The sequence below is a fragment of the Coregonus clupeaformis genome, chromosome 35 (assembly GCF_020615455.1).
Source record: "Coregonus clupeaformis isolate EN_2021a chromosome 35, ASM2061545v1, whole genome shotgun sequence".
Lineage (NCBI taxonomy): Eukaryota > Metazoa > Chordata > Actinopteri > Salmoniformes > Salmonidae > Coregonus > Coregonus clupeaformis.
This window is the reverse complement of record NC_059226.1, coordinates 4,713,236-4,725,820: the sequence shown is the minus strand read 5'-3', so window position 1 is coordinate 4,725,820 and position 12,585 is coordinate 4,713,236.

The window sequence follows — 12,585 nt, the reverse complement described above, 5'->3', positions numbered from 1 at the left end:
TATTCTCTGGTGTAAAGCAGACTGAAGCAGGTTTTCCTCTAGGATTTTGCCTGTGCTTAACCCCATCCTGTTTCTTTTTATCCTGAAAAATCCCAGTATTTGCCATGTCAAGCATATCCGTACCATGATACAGCCACGACCATGCTTGAAAATAAAAAGGCAGTTACTTTCTTTGCCCCAAACATAAGGCTTTGCATTTAGGCCAAAAAGTGTATTCCTTTGCTGTGTTTTTTTCTTCTCCAGTATTACAGTACTTTAGTGCTTTGTTGCATACAAGATGGATGTTTTGGAATAATTTTGTTCTGTATATTTATATGCTTCTTTTCACTCTGTCATTTAGGTCATTATTGTGGAGTCACTACTATGTTGTTGATCCATCCTCAGTTTTCTCCCATCAGAACCACTGAACTCTCTAGCTGTTTTAAAATCACCAATAGCCTCATGGTAACATCCCTGAGCAGTTTCATTCCTGTCATGCAGCTCAGCTCAGAAGGACGACTGTATTTTTGATGTGTCTGGGTGGATTTATATGCATATAATCTACAACATAATTATTAACTTGACCATGCTTAAAGAGATATTCAATGTCTTATGTGTTATTGTTACCCATCTACCAATCACTGCCCTTCTTTATGAGGCTTTAGAAAAGTTCCCTGGTATTTGTAGTTGAATCTGTGCTTGAAATTCAATACTCGACTGAGGGAACTTACAGATGTTGTTTGTATGGGGGACAGAGTAAGGGTTAGTCATTCAAAAATTATGTTATATTACTATGTGATTTGTTAAGCCAAATTCTACTCCTGAACAAATTTAGGCTTGCCTAAACGAAGGGGCTGAATACTTATGCAACGACTATATTTTAGTTATGATAAAAATATATATATTTTTAAACAGTATAATTTTCTCCAACTTTGACATTACAGAGTATTTTGTGTGTATATTGTTGACAAAAATATAACAATTAATCAATTTTAAACCCCACTTTGTAAGCTATCAACTGCCTTTTCTCTCATACATTTTCTCTCAGGAGAGCGACATGAGTCCACGTGGAGTAAGCATGGAGAGAGATCCCGTCCAAACTTCTCTCATGCTGCTGGTGTACTGGTAGGAAAATAGACAAGACTTCATGGACCGTAAAGGACAGGTGAAAGAAATCGGGACATTATCAAGGGCCATCCACTTTGAACATGTGCCATTGGGAGGACGAACTGAAACACTATCTGAAGAAGAAAATGAATGAGTGCCGTGAAGGAGGGGGTTGTCAACCATGCCAGTAATTGATTTAGGATATCAGGCTGATTGTGGAGGTCTGCACACTGCGGAATTCATAGTAATTTAGACTAGAAATGCATTGAGATACCAATCTGTCATTACCACAAATGGGGGCCGTGATGAGAAAAGTTAATGCTAGAAATATAAGATGAATATACTGTATGTCAATGTAAATGTACATTCTGCCAGTATCAGTGTGTGCTAAATTGAGGGTCTTAAAATTTGAGTGAGAGAACCAACGTGAAGCACTAAGGACTGTCATTCTAAATTTGGTTTGGATAATTTATCAATATATGAGGAGAGCCACTAGATTGTATCTTGGGCTAACCTTGCCACAATCTCATTCTTATCAAGGTTTGAAAGTGTCTGTGGTTTTATGCGTTGATTTTGTTTACTTACTACATTGATTGTAGATTTTAGCTTTATTATGATGATAATGAACGAAATTAGATTCACTCCTGTTAATAGAAGTATAACCTTTATTATTATTATTTATAATGATGTATTTTGATATAGAAGCTAAAATCTAAATGCTTGCATTAAAATGTAATGATAATTATCGCAGATTGAGTGATAAGAGGAGGGAATGTGATAGAAAATGTTATAATGTGAAGAGACAGCCTTGAAAATGTTAATCTTGTCTTTCGTGTCATAAATAATCCTTGGTTCCTGCCTGTGCTTGGTAAAAATATGAGGGGGCGACATGACCCCCTCCTTAGGACCATCTGGCAGAACGCCCAGAATAAGTTCAATAAGTTAAAATAGGAGACGGTGCCAGACACATGCCGGAACCAACCCTATTAACTATGCTTATGTAACGTGTCTGTAAGCAGTATATAAGAGATCTAACGGGACTGCCCCGAGGAAGCTCACTTCAGACCAGTACTTTATGCCTCTAAGATTGACTGTGACCTCTCCAGCTTGCTGTTAATAAACAATTATTCATTTAAGATTGACTTCAGGTGTCCCTGGGGGTAATTTCCACGACGTGTAGAATTTCCACGACACAATTTAAATCAAGTTTGATTTGATTTAGTCTTATTCTTTAACTTAGACGTTTGGTTAAGATGGAGATGTGAATCCAACATATCAATTATTAATTAGTAGACAAACTGGAAATAAAGCCAGCCTAAGTCAGTGGCACAGATGGAACTATCCAAACAGAAGATACATCTCCTTAAAATGTTGATATTTGGTTGTGTTGGAAACAAAACACAATTCAATATCACTAAATATCTAAACCCTAGGCCTATAGTATTGTTTAGTTTTTTGTTGAATTCTGGGTTGTATGGAAACAATAGCTGTTGATGACTTTGCAAATGCTATATAGGCATAAATAGCATCATTGATGATATACTGTATGAGTGATAAAGTATGGTCACATTTCATTTGCTCTGTTCAACCTATGCCCTTTGGAATTACCGTACTTCAATAGCAACAGTGAATCTATATTTTTTGTATTTTTTGTATTTTTTACTTTTACCCCTTTTTCTCCCCAATTTCGTGATATTGGTAGTTACAGTCTTGTCCCATCGCTACAACTCCCCTACTGACTCGGGAGAGGGCCATGCGTCCTCCGAAACACGATCCTGCCAGGCCGCACTGCTTCTTGATACACTGCTCGCTTAACCCGGAAGCCAGCCGCATGGGAGACCAGATTGTAGTTGTAGATAGATCAATTCTCCAGCCTATAGTTTTTTTTCTGATAGTGGCTATAACGTTGAAGATCTGACATTGTCTTAAAGGTACAAACTCAACATATTTTATACATGGTTTGTCTATGTTGAAATTTGGTTACCATGATGACATAATCCCGTGGTTGAAATTTCACCTTCAAAACGTAGATTCCATGTCACAATATGTTGACAAATTACGTTGAAACAATGTTGATTCAACCAGTTTATGCCCAGTGGGTAGTATTCAGAGCCAGGTAACCAACTAGCACACCACCCTGCCCCAGCACTGAACACTGAGTAGAGTGGTATTCAGTACATCACAAGAGTCTGAGGAAAAGGAGTCTGGACATTTAACTCCTTCAACTAACTAAAAGTCCCCTGCCTCACCCGTCCTCACCTTCCCTCACCCGCCTCCCTATACTTCTCTACCCCTTCAGTCTCCACTCAGATTCTTGTGCCAGCTGCCATCGCTCACCACTGTCAGCTAGCATTTATGTGAAAACCTATCTGCTTATTACTGTCAAACATGGATGGCTGTAATGCACCCCCCCCCCCCTCTCTCTCTCTCTCTCCCTCTCCCTCTCTCTCTCTGTCTCATCTTTCCTCTAGATCTTGGCACAGTGGAGATTAATTTGATACCCAGAGTTGGATCCTACTCTGACTGCAATGACCACAGGTTATTCCAGACAACCAGGCCTGATTGCTGTAACATTTACATGATGAGAGGCAAAACATGGCTTCTGTCTGCCTTGCATGCACAGTCTGTTCTGTAAAAGTCTTTTTCATATAATAGTAAGACACTATACTACTAAGTTACTCTATATCATGTAAATACCTGTAATGCCATGAGACCTAGTGAAAGCAGTATGGTGTATTAATGCAATCCATTATGATGGTTTCTCTCCTTACATCCACCACTGCAGTATGTGTTTGTCCCTTGGGATTAGAACTCCACATCCTGCATCCTACAGATAAACAAACACAACAAGCCCTAATAGCTAAATTAGTGCGTGTGTATGTGTGTGTTTGCCAAAGGCACAAGGGCCTCTGTGTAGTGTCTCACAATTTTTGTAATGTAACTGGTGTGACTAAGATACTTGTTGTGCCACTTGTCTAGAAATATACCAAGTTAAACGACAACCGTGCCATAGAACTGAGGGAGTAAAATGACAGACTCATTTGAATTCCCCTCCAACATACTGTGAGAGCTTACGGGAAAGCAAAACTAATTGAGATTCTTCTAAATTTAGAAAAGTACTTTCTCAATTGACTGTACTGCACATTTTGAGAGCTTCGGGGTTGTGTGAGGGTTGTGGTTTAGAGACCGGCCCATCTCTGTGTTTTCGTTCCACTGAAGTAGAGAATAACAACATGTTCAAAGAGAGAACTGTTTCAGGCTTTTATGACATTGTGTAAATAAATGGAGAGTATTTTTATGGGTTCACTTAACAACATGAATACAAGCATTAAAAAGAGAGAGAGGACAAGGAGGGTGTTGCCACAGACTGGTCTCTGCTGAGCACATGGAAAGAAAGAAAGAACAATATGATCCCCCCTTCCTTCCTTCATCCCTCCATCCATCCCTTCATCCATCTCTCTATCCATCCCTCCATCCCACCTCCCTCCCTCCCTCCCTCCCTCCCTCCCTCCCTCCCTCCCTCCCTCCCTCCCTCCCTCCCTCCCTCCCTCCCTCCATCCATCCATTCATCCATCCCACCCTCCCTTCATCCCTCCATCCCACCTCCCTCCCTCCCTCCCTCCCATTGCAAAACACAATAGGCCACCAATGGGATGAAGAGTACAAATTGTTTAAAATTGTGTTTTTGAAAGCAAACCCAACACTGGGATGCATCGCAAACCCAATACTGGGACAGCAAAATAGCTTGCCTCTGGGTTGAACACTGCAATTAACTGTAATTGACTCCACTGTACCTCACCTCAGGAAGAGTAGCTGCTGCTTTTGCAACAGCTAATGGGGATCCTAATAAAATAAAATAAATAACCCAGGTTACTTCCAATCATTGGACTAAAGTAATAACACAAATGCACTTTATTGTCTTTACACTTGCTTTAATAGAACATGGACAGGACTGCCATTGCATGGTGTGCTGTTATAGCGCTGTTATATAAGTAGAACATGTGGTGCAGGGATGGATGAGGGACTGAGTCCTATGTGTTTGGAAGATAAGCAGCTAGTCACTCCATCATGGTCATACCTCTCTGTCAGCCACTTAGCTGGAGGTCATTTCCTCTCGTGCCGGCTGCTCCGTCTGGGTATCCGCTCCCCATGGGTTGCCACCCTCTCTCTGGGGGTACCTACACAGAGCCGGGGGGCCGCTGGATGGAGGGTTGTCTCGGCTCATGTGTTATGCCTGGAAAGCAAGTGTCATTATCAAATAGCTTCATGCCTCTCTCTTCCGGTACGAAGGATGGTGAGAGGTCAAAGCGGCTCTGGCCCTCATGTCAAGCCATGACTCTCTCTTTCCTCTCCCCTCTCTCCTCTCCCCTTTCTCATTTCCTATGCATTTTATTTTATTTTCCTATCTGTTCTTTCTTCTCTTCTCTTCTCTTCTTTTCTCTTCTCTTCTCTTCTCTTCTCTTCTCTTCTCTTCTCTTCTCTTCTCTTCTCTTCTCTTCTCTTCTCTTCTCTTCTCTTCTCTTCTCTTCTCTTCTCCTCTCTCCTCTCTGATTAGAGGGGCAGCATGGGGATCCATCACCAGAGATCAGGGGAACGAGTGTTTCCACTCACAGACACTTTCACTATTCTACCCCTCGCACCCCTATAGCACAGTACTCTGTCTCTATCTACCCAACACTCACTCTTCTGTCCCCCTCTAAACCCCATTGGCCCATACCCTTTCTCTACACCCTCACCCCTATAACTGTCCCCCTCTCCAGCCCTCGCTCAACTACTCCCCTCTCTCTGCACTGCCTTACCCTCTAGCCCTCCACACTTACCCCCCACTCTAACTCTATTACCCTAACTATATAGCCACCCTTCCTTCTTGGCTTCCTCCCTCAGGGACTGTTAGGAGAAGCACCTCTGGCTTGTACGGCGCTGATGGACACACCGACTGCCAGACCGACCAATCGGGCCCGAGACCAGCCAGCCAGCCAGACCAGCCAGCCAGCCAGCCAGCAAGGTAGCCAGCCAGCGAGCCTAGAGAGACTCCCAGTGACCCCAGAGTCTGTGGCTTTAAGTGTGCCTTATAAATCTAAGTGGACAATGTGGTGCCTCTCAGTCTGTGCTATCCACTACCCAACCATGGCGGCCAAGACCACTTTCCTTTAATGCTCTCTCTCTCTGGGGCAGACCATAACCATGTTATTGGGAATCGGACTGGGCTGGGAGGGGAGATAAAAACAGACAGACCCAGGTAGCTACTGCTCTTCCTTGGTCTGTCTGTCACACAACAACAGGAAGTGACTGTCTTTGGGGAAAGAGGTAAAGAGCATCTAGGTCTAAGGCGACCTCTATGCTTTCCAAACCATGACTTGTTGTTGACATTTGTAAGTACTGATAATGCACAATCTACTAAGAACGTGATTCAGCAGAGATCCCAAAATGACATAGCAGTGGTATCTCCAATTATGCTGTTATACTTGTATCATAATTCTTCTTCAGTATTCCAGTCAGTCAATATAGGGCTTCATTAACAGATATGAAGTAACAAAGGGGGTGTTTCTCAATATGCATACTACCGTGCTCCACACTCTCATGCTCTGAGTACGTTCTTAGAAGGCATTCTCTTGAGTATGTTCCTAATAGGACGAGAGTGTGGAGAATGCATACATTTTACATTTAAGAAGCACTGTGCACTGCACACTCCTGCATTACCTTTGACCTTTTAGACTAAATTGCGTCACCGCCATGTTGGCTTTTAATTAAATTGCAATTCGTACAATATGTTATGAATTTTCAAAACGTATGACATTTTACGAATTCCAATTTGCTGTAGATAGCGTTAGCTAGGTGGTTAGGTGGCCAATGTTTACATTAGATAGGGGGCTAACGTTAGCTAGGCAAGAGGTTAGGGTTAGGGGTTAAGGTTAGGGTTAAGGTTGGGGTTAGGGGAAGGGTTAGCTAACATGTAGTCGCAAAGTAGCTAAAAAGTAGTAAGTTGTTGCAAAATTGCTAATTGGTAACATTTATCCATGATGAGATACTTGATGAGATTCAAACATTCAACCTTTGGGTTGCTATACGTACCCGCTATACCCCCACCCATCCATCCCGACCAATCACCCTACTTTAGTAACATTCTGGTTTACGTAAGCGTACCAAACGTAACATATCATACTAGTTTGATAGTCCCAGATGTACGTTTAATATGTTACGTATAGTCTATGAGACCAGGCAACCACAAGTCAGAGACCACTATGATGACACACCAAATGCAGTTGATGGATCGCAAGGAAAGAGCAGGAATAGGCTTTTGTAGGCTACAGTCCAAGCTATGTCTTCCAATGGTGCGACTGCTGTCGGCATCCAAAGATTATCAACTTGAATAAACGCTTGGAGGTAAGAACGACAGCAATTAGGGAAGGGGTGGTGGGGTTGGAAAGTAATAATGGGAAATATATTTAAAAAAAGGATATGTATATGTGTATGTATATATATGTGTATATATATATATATGTATGTACAGTGGGGGAAAAAGTATTTAGTCAGCCACCAATTGTGAAAGTTCTCCCACTTAAAAAGATGAGAGAGGCCTGTAATTTTCATCATAGGTACACGTCAACTATGACAGACAAAATTAGAAAAATAAATCCAGAAAATCACATTGTAGGATTTTTAATGAATATGTTTGCAAATTATGGTGGAAAATAAGTATTTGGTCAATAACAAAAGTTTTGTCAATGCTTTGTTATATACCCTTTGTTGGCAATGACACAGGTCAAACGTTTTCTGTAAGTCTTCACAAGGTTTTCACACACTGTTGCTGGTATTTTGGCCCATTCCTCCATGCAGATCTCCTCTAGAGCAGTGGTGTTTTGGGGCTGTCGCTGGGCAACACGGACTTTCAACTCCCTCCAAAGATTTTACATGGGGTTGAGATCTGGAGACTGGCTAGGCCACTCCAGGACCTTGAAATGCTTCTTACGAAGCCACTCCTTCGTTGCCCGGGCGGTGTGTTTGGGATCATTGTCATGCTGAAAGACCCAGCCACGTTTCATCTTCAATGCCCTTGCTGATGGAAGGAGGTTTTCACTCAAAATCTCACGATACATGGCCCCATTCATTCTTTCCTTTACACGGATCAGTCGTCCTGGTCCCTTTGCAGAAAAACAGCCCCAAAGCTTCACAGTAGGTATGGTGTTCTTTGGATGCAACTCAGCATTCTTTGTCCTCCAAACAAGACGAGTTGAGTTTTTACTAAAAAGTTATATTTTGGTTTCATCTGACCATATGACATTCTCCCAATCCTCTTCTGGATCATCCAAATGCACTCTAGCAAACTTCAGACGGGCCTGGACATGTACTGGCTTAAGCAGGGGGACACGTCTTGCACTGCAGGATTTGAGTCCCTGGCGGCGTAGTGTGTTACTGATGGTAGGCTTTGTTACTTTGGTCCCAGCTCTCTGCAGGTCATTCACTAGGTCCCCCTGTGTGGTTCTGGGATTTTTGCTCACCGTTCTTGTGATCATTTTGACCCCACGGGGTGAGATCTTGCGTGGAGCCCCAGATCGAGGGAGATTATCAGTGGTCTTGTATGTCTTCCATTTCCTAATAATTGCTCCCACAGTTGATTTCTTCAAACCAAGCTGCTTACCTATTGCAGATTCAGTCTTCCCAGCCTGGTGCAGGTCTACAATTTTGTTTCTGGTGTCCTTTGACAGCTCTTTGGTCTTGGCCATAGTGGAGTTTGGAGTGTGACTGTTTGAGGTTGTGGACAGGTGTCTTTTATACTGATAACAAGTTCAAACAGGTGCCATTCATACAGGTAACGAGTGGAGGACAGAGGAGCCTCTTAAAGAAGAAGTTACAGGTCTGTGAGAGCCAGAAATCTTGCTTGTTTCTAGGTGACCAAATACTTATTTTCCCACCATAATTTGCAAATAAATTCATTAAAAATCCTACAATGTGATTTTCTGGATTTTTTTTTCTCAATTTGTCTGTCATAGTTGACGTGTACCTATGATGAAAATTACAGGCCTCTCTCATCTTTTTAAGTAGGAGAACTTGCACAATTGGTGGCTGACTAAATACTTTTTTCCCCCACTGTATGTATATATATATATATATATATGAATGTATGTATGTATGTATGTATGTATGTATGTATGTATGTATGTGTATATATATATATATTTGCGAGAGAAAAAAACATATGGGGGATTGGAAGTGATGCAGACAATTACATTGATGGAAGTTACAATCTATCTGCAATATTAAAGCTGATCTGCCCCCCCCCCCCAAAAAAAAAAGAAAGAAAAAAAGAAAAGAAAAAAAGAAGGACAGCAGTGGCATGGCCTACAGGCAATAGCGCATTGATGTGAATCACACTCTCATTTAGCTATTTATGCCTTACGGATTGTCGTTGTTGTGGATGGCTGTTCACAAATGTATACGTGTATTTTATCCCAATAATAGTTTAATTGAAGAAGTTTAAGCTGCCTACCAATCATTGTTTTTGCGACCAGTGAACAGACAGTGAAAATGCGCTCTTGCAACAGCTACAGTACATAGTGCGGATTCCAGCCTATGGAATAAAAGTTTGAGAGAGTTCCTCCGTGGTATTGTGCTCCATACTGTCAAAAACAAGTTTAATTTAAGAAGACCACGAGTGGGGCTTTTATTGCTCAATCTAATTTGTGCTGATAAAAGAAATAAATCCATAGGCCTAAAGGACACATGCTCAACTCACTCACTTTTGATAGACTTAAGACGCTTACAGATGGGCCGTGGTAAACGGCAATTGAACCGCGAGAAAATCCGCCTACCATGTGTAGAGACCAGCGGTCCCAGTTGTTGCTAGCTCGAATGTGTCACCAACATAAATTTAAACAATAGGCCTATAGCAAATGCAGCCTACTTTTTCACATGTAAATAGCACTTTTTGGTAGTGCTCAAAGCATGCCATTCCGAGAGCAGCATTTATTTTCCAACTCAAAGCAATGAGCCCAATCAGTCCTCCATGACAAAAAAATCATAATCAACAACCTAGGCTTAGTTTTTGGGTTATTTTCAGGTAAAACAATTTGGCTAATCTATATTTCCATATTTCCAAGTCCTATTCTTGAAGATCAAGGGGTATTAAATTAATTGGAATGACTGGAAATCTGACAGACTTTGGTTTTTAATGTAAAGATATAGCCTAATCATATTATTATCTGTAGTAGAAAGCAATGGGTTAGAAGAAGCCTACATAACCAACCCATAAAGTAAAATGTATGGCCAGCTATGTAAACTCTAACATTGATTTATCCTCCAATAGATGTTGTTCAATTGGTAAAATATTTACCAATAAAAGTAATCTAAAAGATAATCTAAAAGAAACTGAAAGTAATCAGATTACGTTACTGAGTTTGGGTAATCAAATTACAATTTTGGTCAGGTAACTAGTATCTGTAACGGATTACATTTAGAAAGTAACCTACCCAACCCTACGGACCCAACACCTAGGAGGATATTCATCCGGAGGTAGCGGCAGCGGGAGGAAGCACTGAGAGCTGCCGTCGTGGCGCTGTCTGTCAGTGTGGGTATCTCTTGTGGGTCTTCCCAATGACTACAGATGATCAGTTGTGGTTTGCTGATATTATCACGTAGTCATCATTGGTCGCCATCCTCTCCATCAGATTTTCTTTTTTGAAGTGAGAGGGTGGGAGTCGGGAGACGAGACGCTACCAATTCTTCATGGCTAGCTAGTTAGCCAGTTAGCCCTATTGACTTACTATGGGGTTGCGATCTACGCACACTACAGTTGGTAATGTAGGCAGGTAAACATACCAAAATTAAAACAGAATGTATTTATTAATGTATCAAGATAAAATAATGTAGTCAGGCAACATATGAGATGTGAATGGGCAACATTTCATTCTGAAGTCACAGTTTATTTCCTCATGCTTCAGCCCAAATAAGGTCCGATATTGATTTCGTCATACATTTATGTAACTTTTTGGGCGACGCGACCAAATTCACATAGAAATGTTAGTTATAGATCTGTCATTCTCATTGAAAGCAAGTCTAAGAAGCGGGAGATCTGTTCTATGTGCACTATTTCTATGCTTCCTGTGCTTAAGTTTCATTTTTACGTATTTTACTTTCGGTTTTGTACACCAGCTTCAAACAGATGAAAATACAATATTTTTGGTTATGGAAAATATACAATGAATCTCTACACATTGCTTGTTTTGTCACATAAACTGAAATTAGGCGAACTATTTTAGCAACCAGGAAATGGCGGAGCGATTTCTGCATAGTGCATCTTTAAGTGGTTAAGTGGTTGTGTCATATTTCTGTCCATACTTTTCGTTGAAGCTTGCATCGATGCGTGCTTCGAAATGTGTATAAGTGGAGTACGCATCCGAGAAGTGCCCTTCGTGTTCCGTTTCGCATACTTTGATCTGAACTCATACTCTGACTGATGCATGCTCCAATTTGTGTGCTCGGAGCATGGTAGTATGCATATTGAGAAACACCCAGGGTCATCTTCTGGACTCACTGCTGATCAGAGCATAAGGCAGCAGTGAAGTGTTATCATCACCCGTCTCTGTGCCTCTCTCTTCCATGTGGAGAGCAGAGAGCGAGAAGGGGAACAAAAAGCACATTGATGGGAGCGCCAGCAGAGCGGAATGGAACGGAGGAAGAGACGGATAACTCCTGCCGTCCCAGCCACTGGGAGGGAAGCGCCAAGAGGAAATGGAATTCAATCAAGCGATTTCAAGGTCAGTTTGAGTTGAAAGGAGCTTCCACCTGGTCCTTTCTGCTAGCAGAGGACACATGCTAACACACAGACAGCATACAAGGAAAGACTGGGTTGGACTCATTCAGACGCAGCCTTGGGTTTACTATCCCCAAAACAATCCCAGCCCACCCTCTCATTTATTCCAAGACCAATCCCCTGCTTATACATCACTTCTATACACTCACACATATCAGATCCATTTTATTCATTTAAACCTCCATCCCGATACGTTTTCATCTGTCTTATCTACTGCATACAGCCCCCATAAAATCTCACTCCTAATTCACACTCACCCCCACACCTCTCCCCCTCATTCACTCACACCCCTAACCACCCTACATAGACCCCTCACTCCCCACGTTCTATCCCTCACCATAAGCATCACTCGTTATGCCCACCCCTACCATTATAAACCCAACCCACACATACACCTACATACACCCCCCAAACACTCACACGTATCAACCACATTCACTCACACCTGCTCATCCCCTTACATCCCTGGCCCCATACACTCAAACACTTTTCAGCATATTCATTCACACCTTTCAGTCAATATTTCACCCGGGCCATCCTGGGGGTATTACAAATAAACATCACTTCACATCCATTACCAGCCCAAACCAACCTGGCAAGCTGTCTCACTAGCCCTCTCTCTCCTCTACAACCCACAGACCCTGTCATGTCTCTCCCTCCTCTTACCCCACTTCATTTGTTTCAGATCT